Source organism: Lactuca saligna, chromosome 6 (genome assembly GCF_052625555.1).
Source record: "Lactuca saligna cultivar CGN05327 chromosome 6, ASM5262555v1, whole genome shotgun sequence".
In the NCBI taxonomy this organism is placed as follows: Eukaryota; Viridiplantae; Streptophyta; class Magnoliopsida; order Asterales; family Asteraceae; genus Lactuca; species Lactuca saligna.
The window spans coordinates 11552740-11560939 of record NC_136422.1 but is presented as its reverse complement, the minus strand read 5'-3'; the positions used below and the strand labels follow the sequence as shown (position 1 = coordinate 11560939).

The following is an 8200-nucleotide window of genomic DNA, read 5'->3' as shown; positions in this document are numbered from 1 at the left end:
GCTTTTGGGACAAGAATGATGTCAAAACTTCACAACACTTAGATCTATGCAATATAAATGACAAGCAAGAAGCTTTTACCTCATATAGGCTCTAAAGGATGATATCTTTCCAGATCTACAAGCTCCAGCCACTCCACTCTTCTTTGACAACTTCAACTTTCTTCTTCTAGCCTCTCCTTTGCCAAAATAAGCTTTTCAAGGCCAAACACACCCAACAATGGAGGTGGAACGGCTATCTAGGGTTTCTGAGGTTAAGAGAGAGCTTATGGAGGCTAGGGTATGAACCAACATGTTCCTTATATAGTGGCTGACCCTGATTTTAGGGTTTTAGAACTCTGAGAGTACGCTGGGCGTACTCAACCTTGCACCTGCATCCACTTAAGCCCTTACGCTGGGCGTACTCGGCGTGTCCCCAAATTTCATATTTGGCCCTCTTTTTCCACTTTTCCCACAAGATGACCAAAATACCCTTCCTCTTAAATCCCGGGGACTCACAATTAAGTACTCTTAGGAACGGGGCGTTACACATGAATGAAAAATCACAACAAATACATGAATCAAAACAAAAATTGCATCCTCTAATTTTAATACTTTACAATTTTTCATGAATCAATACAATAAATTAATAACATAAATCAAAAATCAAAAATTACATAGACACACACACATACACACACTAATTTGAATAAGATATTACCTTTTATACCAAACAAATGTGCCATAACTCTAGAATATGATCCTTGTCGGGTTTCACTGCAAAGGTTACACTTGAACTTCCAACATCCTCCTGGTCCAGCAAGTTTATCGAGTTTAGTCACAAAGTCCCACAATGGAGGTTGGTTTACTGATGTAGATGATCCTTGTGTTTCAGTTTCTTGTTCTTGAGAAGAAGCCATAATTAGTGAGTGGTGAAAGTCTAAATGCTTTTAGAATTTTTTTTTTTATTATTCTTGACTTCTTGTATTCTTGATCGACGAAATGGAGAGGCAAGGGCGCAAGGCAGCAACGATCCCTTCTCTTAGGCTGCTTTTTGTTTAGTAATTAGCCGTTTAGGATTGTTTAGTTGCATCGTGGGTTGCAAGTGACTAATTTTAGGGTATTTCCAACCTATATAGGACTACAACCCATTACCTCTATTAGCACCAATTAAAAGCCCATACAAAAAAAAAAAAAAAAAAAACCGTGAACGAAACTTAATGGAAACGTTTCTGAAATTGCCGATAGTTGCTGGAAACGTTTCCCGACCGTTTCGCCGGCGTTTGCGTTTCCCCTGCTTTTCAGATACGGGAGCGGCAACTCTTAGGGTGTTTCCATGCATTGTAGCCTCTAGTATGTCTTTGCCATTGTTTCTACTTCCCCATTAGGCTTCTCCTACAAATTGTTATCACTTTTATTCTATATTTTACTTACTTTTTGTGTTTCTATTTCTTAATCCCCGGTATCCTTTGCCATTGTTTCTACTTCCTCATTAGAGTTCTCCTACCAGTTGTTATCACTTTTACTCTCGTGTAATCCGTATCAAATATTTTGTTCTTCGTAATTTTGTTCATTGCAACAAATATGATTATTTAGAATTATTGTATTTTGATGATACTTTTCACATTTGATCAAGTTTTATGTTAACTCAACATCTTTATAAAAGAAAATGAAAAATACAAGTGGAATATCTGTGACTAATGGTGATTCGAGGTCAAAGGAGTAATAACGAAGACAAGAGGAAAGGAGAATGACACTATGCCGGAGTTTTCCTAGCGAATCATGTTGTTTGCTTGTGGAACATGAATTCATTATGCATCATCTACTAACAATAACGACTCGTGACCATTCTTGACTTATTAAAAAATTTATGAATATTAGACGTCATCTACTCACAGTAACGACAAGACTCCCATTGACTTATTACTAATGGTAACTACATTTGATTAAGTTTTATGTTAACTCTCTCTCTCTCTCTCTCTCTCTCTCCATAGTTTTTTTGAAAAATCATAATGTAGGTTTTACTAAAAGATTTTATTCATAATCATTAATAAATCTTAAAATCATCTTTTCACATCACATCTATTGGATTCAGGGGCGGAGTTAGGATTTTAGGATAAAGGGGGGCTTATATATATTAAAAAAATTATTCAAATAACATAATCCACTTTGTAAGATTGAAAGGGAGAATGATAAAGAGAAAATAGAATAAATAGGAACTACATCAATTTTTTTTCAAGAATTCAAGAATTATTTTTCTTTTTCGATTGAAAAAAAATTCAATAATTATTTTTTTACACATGGTTTACCCTATTATTATAAGAATTTTGAAACTAATCAACTAATCATAATATTATCATTAATTACAAATTATATTGCTAAAAAATGTTAATCATAAGTAAAAATAACGTAAATATGTATTAACTAGTAAAGTAATAATTAGAAATTATATTTTCTTGAACTTTGAAGTTTGTAAAAGAAAGTGAGGTGAATGTAATTTGCAATATAGTCCCTTTGCCAATTGCCGATGATTTTTAACTGCGGTCAAATTGTAATTGATATATTTGTTATTGAATATGCAAATTATAATTGTCCAACAACAATATTAAGGAAATTGGATTAGTTTTATTCTGGGCTAAAAGTAATTAATAGGGTTTATAATTATAACTAATAGTATATAAGTAAAATGAAAAATGTTGGAGGGGGCAGCACACCTGGTAGTCCCTGTACTGCCTCCGCCCCTGATTGGATTAAGCATCTAATGTTATAATTAAATTGGTATAACTTTATGGAATAAAAGAAAAGTTCTTTTTAGGTTGCCCTAAATAACTAGAAATATCTAGAAATGACTTTAGGAGAGTGGGGAAATTGTTTGTTAATTTATTATATGATTAATAAATTAATTATAAATTGTTTAGAATTAATCAGAATTAATTAGGAATTAATTTTGGAGTAATTATAATTAATTAATAGTAAAATGGTTGAATTGTAATTGTTCATAACTGAACCAGGAAGGCAATTATGGAATCATCCTTAGTATGGATGGTTTCTAGGGGTTCCAGAAGCCTCCTGGTAACTGATAACGATAAATATTTTGAATAAATTAAATTTTATTATTTAATTATTCAATTTAGGGTTTATCTTATAGATCCACTAGCTATAAATAAGGACCCTTGGGAAACAAAATTCGACCCCTATCCATTTAAAGGAAAAAATCAAATTTTTTTCTCCTCTTTCCTCTCTTATATTTTGTTCATACTTTTATATAGTTTTAGGTGTGAGCCATTAGAAATATCCATACTATTGGTGCTTGTTTTCCAATGAAGAATTGAAGATCAAGGTTTCCTATATTAGATTGTAGCAAAAGGTATATATTCTAATATGATTTATTATTGCAAATAAGTAGAGTAAATCGATTGTTTCATATAATGTTGCTACACTGCGAAATGTCATTGATTTCTAGGTTACATGTGCCCATATATAGTTTAATTATTCCGCTACGTAGATCTAGTACTTTGTAACTGTAACATCCGAAATTTCATGTATTTTATAGTATGGTTGAATTCTTAAGGTTTATGGAGTGACTCGACGAGTTGGGAGTCCAACTCGCCAAGTAGGATCGAGTTGTCGTGTGGGATTTAATGAATGGACTCGACGAGTCGAGAGGCAGACTCGTCGAGTTGGTGCTAGGTAGAGAAACCCTAATTTCCCGGGGTTGGGGCCTATATAAGGGAACTTATGCCCCCATTTCCACCTCATCAGTTACCGTACACCCCTGAGAGCAAACCCTAATTGCTATTTGAGCTAGAGAGTAAGAGAGAAGCTCATATTGTGGTTTTTGTGCATCATTTGAGGAAGAGGATGAGGTTATCAAGCAAGGAACTAGAGGTGAGGCTGTTGGATCCAGTTATTTCTTATCCAGAGCTCCTGAGGAAGGTATGAAGTCTTCACCTTTCTTCTTATTTTGGTTAGATCTCATATCTATGGAGTTTTAGGGCTTTTTGCCATCTTTTGTTTGGGTTTTTGAGTAGCATGAGTTATCAAAGAGTCTAGACCTTAGATCTGGACCTTGTGAGGTCCTTAGATTCTAGGTGTCCCAGCTTTATTCATCCATTGGAGGGATTTTGGGCTTAATCACTCATGAAGGGCATGTATTAGCATTTTTGGAGCAATAACATCATGCATGAACGTAAAGATCGAAGCTTTACATGACTATTGAGCCTTGAGATGACAGATCTAGTGTTTGGAGTGATAGATTTGTTCTAAATCGTCTGAATAAGCTTTGGGTCTGAATGAACTCGCCGAGTCGGTGAGCTGTCTCGACGAGTTGGCTAAGGTTTGTCCCGAAGAGATGAATCATGCGATGGCTCGACGAGTTGGAGGTCAACTCGACGAGCTGAGCTGGACCTTCGCGAGACATCTGAGGATGTGAGTGGACTCGACGAGTTGCATAAGTGCACTCGACGAGTTGGGTCAAACATGGACTGTTGACTCGAGTTTGACTTCTGTTGACTCTGGGGTTTGGTCAACATGAGTAATGGGACCATGGAGGGGTAAAATGGTCTTTTACCCAATTAAATAGTTAGAGAGAGAACGAATAGCCCTCAATTATTAGGGTCATGTAAAAGAGAATTAATTAGAGATATTCATCCCTTATGTTAGGCGGAGGCTAGCTCGAGATTCGGGCGCGAGGTTATTTACTTGCTGCTTATCAGGTGGGTCTTCTCACTATACTTTGCCTAGAGTGGTAACTATGTGTGACCATAGGGTCTTATGTGCTTGCTTGAGCTATGCATGCTTGTGTGATATGTGTTGTATGTTATATTATGTGTTACTTAGACCGGATCGGAGGGTCCAACGAACTATGGGACTGGAGGGTTCTCAATTAGACCAGACCGGAGGGTCCAACGAACTATCGGACCGGAGGGTTCTTAACTAGATCGGACCAGAGGGTCCAACGAACCATGGGACTGGAGGGTCCCAACTAGACCAGACCAGAGGGTCCAACGAGTTGTGGGATTGGAGTGTCTCACTGAGAGACATTGACCTGAGGATCTTACAGAGTTATAGCCTCGAGTGGCTAATTATATGTGCGTGGTATTTTGGGGAACTCATTAAGCTTCGTGCTTACCGTGTTATGTGTTATGTGTTTCAGGTTTTCTCAGGATCGCGGGAAGGCACCAACTTGATTGTACACACCAGTGGAAGAGTTATGCTTTTGAGGATCCTGGATTTTTAACTGATTAATTGTGGAGTTGCAAGGACATTCCCCTCCAAGAGTGTCCAGATATCCCAATCATACCAGTTTCTTGCCCTTCGAAGCTGAAGGACAACAACTAAAAACATAAAGTAACAACTGTAACCCTAAGGCTTAGTGAGTAATCACAACACTCACCCATTATACAAATCATATGCATTTAAGATCATGCAGATAAACATCGATAATAATTTCATACAGTTTCACATTCAAGCACATAACATATGCTAGCACATGTAATCCATTATAACTAGATTCCCTCAAATAGGAGTTTCTTTATTTGACCTAATGCTGATCACCTCTCTCCAAAAGGCTTGTCGTGATCTTACATCCTTTTAATCCAACTATATTCCCCTTGATGTGCGCATATTTAACCATATATTTCATACATTATCTTAATATGTTTAGTTATAATTGTGCTTATGTTTGGACAAAAGGTACTTAATTTGTTTAAATTTGTTTTGTAGCAGCGAAGACATGCTCGAGATGAAAAGGAAGCAAACAAGAAGCTGGAAGCAGGAAAATGGTGGCTAAAGTAGAAAAAAGAAAAAGAAGGTTTGAAGATAGAAGACCACGCTCTGGTGATCACCCTCCACGACGTGTCGAATGGAATATTCTTGACAAATGAGTTGTCTTGGAGAATACGAGATAAACACGAAGACCACGACGTGGTGACGGTTGACCACGTCTTGGTGATCAGAATTTTGGCAACTATTTATATCCAAACATTAAGTCGAATGGAGAGACTTCTGACTAGTTTTCTGAGAGGTATCGTGACTAAAACCCTCTGGAAACTCATAAAATGATCGATAATCAATTGGAGTTCAAGATTTGAAGAGAATTAGAAGAATTTTACATAGATCTATTTGGTTTCCTAATCTTTTCCTCATGTCTAGTCTAATTTCGTTGTATGTTTTTCTGCTACTATGAGAGAGTAAAAACCTTTTACTTATATCTGGTGAAGATGTACCTAATCCTATTATATTGATTTCGATTTATGGATGATTTATGTTGATTTTACTTGTGTTTGGTAATAAAAACCCTAGCATGTTCTAATTCTAGTTTATGTTGCTTATTAATTATATTATGTGTGATAGTTGATCATTCGAATTGTATAAGTTTGTCACCTAATTGTTTATGATCATTAAATAATTAGAGCTATGACTAATCACATCTTAGATAAAGTAATTAAAGCTGGTAACTTTAACTATTTTAGAGAGCATAATTAATCTTAATATGTGTTTGGTTGCTTAACTTGATCATAGTAAAGTAACTATTATCATTCATAGTCCAATTTGTGCTCATTATTGATTTGGTGTTTAACTTATGCTTGATCATTGCATGGTAATTCATGAATTGGTATGTCTAGATTTTTGATCATAATGGCTAGATAACAGATTGGTAATCAGTATATTCCATCCACTAAAAATCAACCATAGGAGAAGGTGAAATCGGAACTGAACTGAAGTACTCTCTAAATCTTAAAGTAAATTCGTTTTCTTTTCTTGTCTAGTTTTTAATTGGTAGTAATTTGATTTAAGTTCTTGATCTTGCAAAATCAGTAAAAACCTCAAATTAAAGTTTGTTTCTTAGTTTAATTAGAAGCAATTATATTAAGTAGTTAAATTGTTCCCTGTGTTTGACACCTGACTTACTCAAGCTATTCTATAATCTGACTAGGTACAATGCCTATAAGTGCATAGTTAGTGAAGTTAGTTAGGTTATAAATTTTAAAACAAGTAGTTACTTTTGTGTACATCAAAGTTTCTGGCACCGTTGCCGAGGAACGACTTATTTGATTTATAGTTTAATTACTTTTAGTTATTCGATCCTTTTTGTGGGGTAAAAATAAAAAAAAGTTATCTTTCTGTAATTATTTTATTTTATTTTTCTCTCTAGACTGCAACCATGTCGTTGGCATATTGGCCATGTCGTGGTCTTGTCTGAGTCCATTTTTAGTTTAGTAATTTTTATTTGTTTTATGCGTTTTTGTTTTGTTTGTTTTATTTCAATGATTTATGACCCGAGGATCCAATACTCCAATAATTCCACCATTGCAAAATCCAGAATTAGCATTCCACATGAAGAAACACAAGAAGGTCAACGAGTTTAGCAACACTTTTCATTCTAAAAAATTTGAAAGTTTTGAAAAGACTCCAAGCAAGAAGGAAGTAGGATACGAGCTAGAAAATCAGAAGACGATGTAAAAAGCGAGGTTAAAGAGATGGTGGATATCACTAGAATGACTATGGGAGATTACAAGAAGCAGATTCGTGAGGATAATGGTTCATGACTTGTACCACCCGAGATTCCAGCTGAAAGAAGTTTTGAGCTCAATGGACACATTTTATCAATGCTCAAGGACATACCTTTTTCTTGGAAAGAATACGAAGATATATTCAAACATATCGATAAAGTAAAGGACATTGCAAACTACTTTAATGTTCCAAATGTGCCATGAGACTCAGTATTACTTAGAATGCTTTCGGTGACATTTACCGATGAAGCTAAAGTTTGGTTAAAATCGCTCTCTCCCGGATCCATTACTACTTGGGCCAATCTTCACGATGCCTTTATTGAGAAATTTAGTCCACCTTCGAAGATCTCAAACTAAAGAAGAAGATTGCTAATTTTCAACAAGAAGTCGGCAAATCGTTATATGAAGCATGGGAAAGATACAAGGGATTGCTTAGGAGTTTTCCTCAACATCATCTAAATGTCCAACAAGAAGTGTCCATTTTCTATGATGAGGTGAATGTCATAACAAGACAACTTCTTGACTCTCAAGGACTAATGACAAAGAAGAAACTGGAAACAATTAAAGAGTTGATTGAAGAATTCGTGAAGCAATGACGTAAATATCATAACCCACGGGAAGATGTTACTCAAGGTAAAGGAGATGGAGGCAAAAAGAACATGGTTGCAATCATTGTTAAGCTAGAGAGTATGGATAGGAAAATGACAAAA

At 35.5% G+C, this 8200-nt stretch overlaps 1 non-coding gene across 1 annotated transcript; it reads right to left on the bottom strand.

Moving 5' to 3' along the window:
- Positions 1-7840: 7840 nt before the first annotated feature.
- LOC145003606 (small nucleolar RNA R71) lies at positions 7841-7947 on the bottom strand. Its single transcript, XR_013662060.1, has one exon. It is a non-coding gene; the product is annotated as a small nucleolar RNA R71 (small nucleolar RNA).
- Positions 7948-8200: the final 253 nt, after the last annotated feature.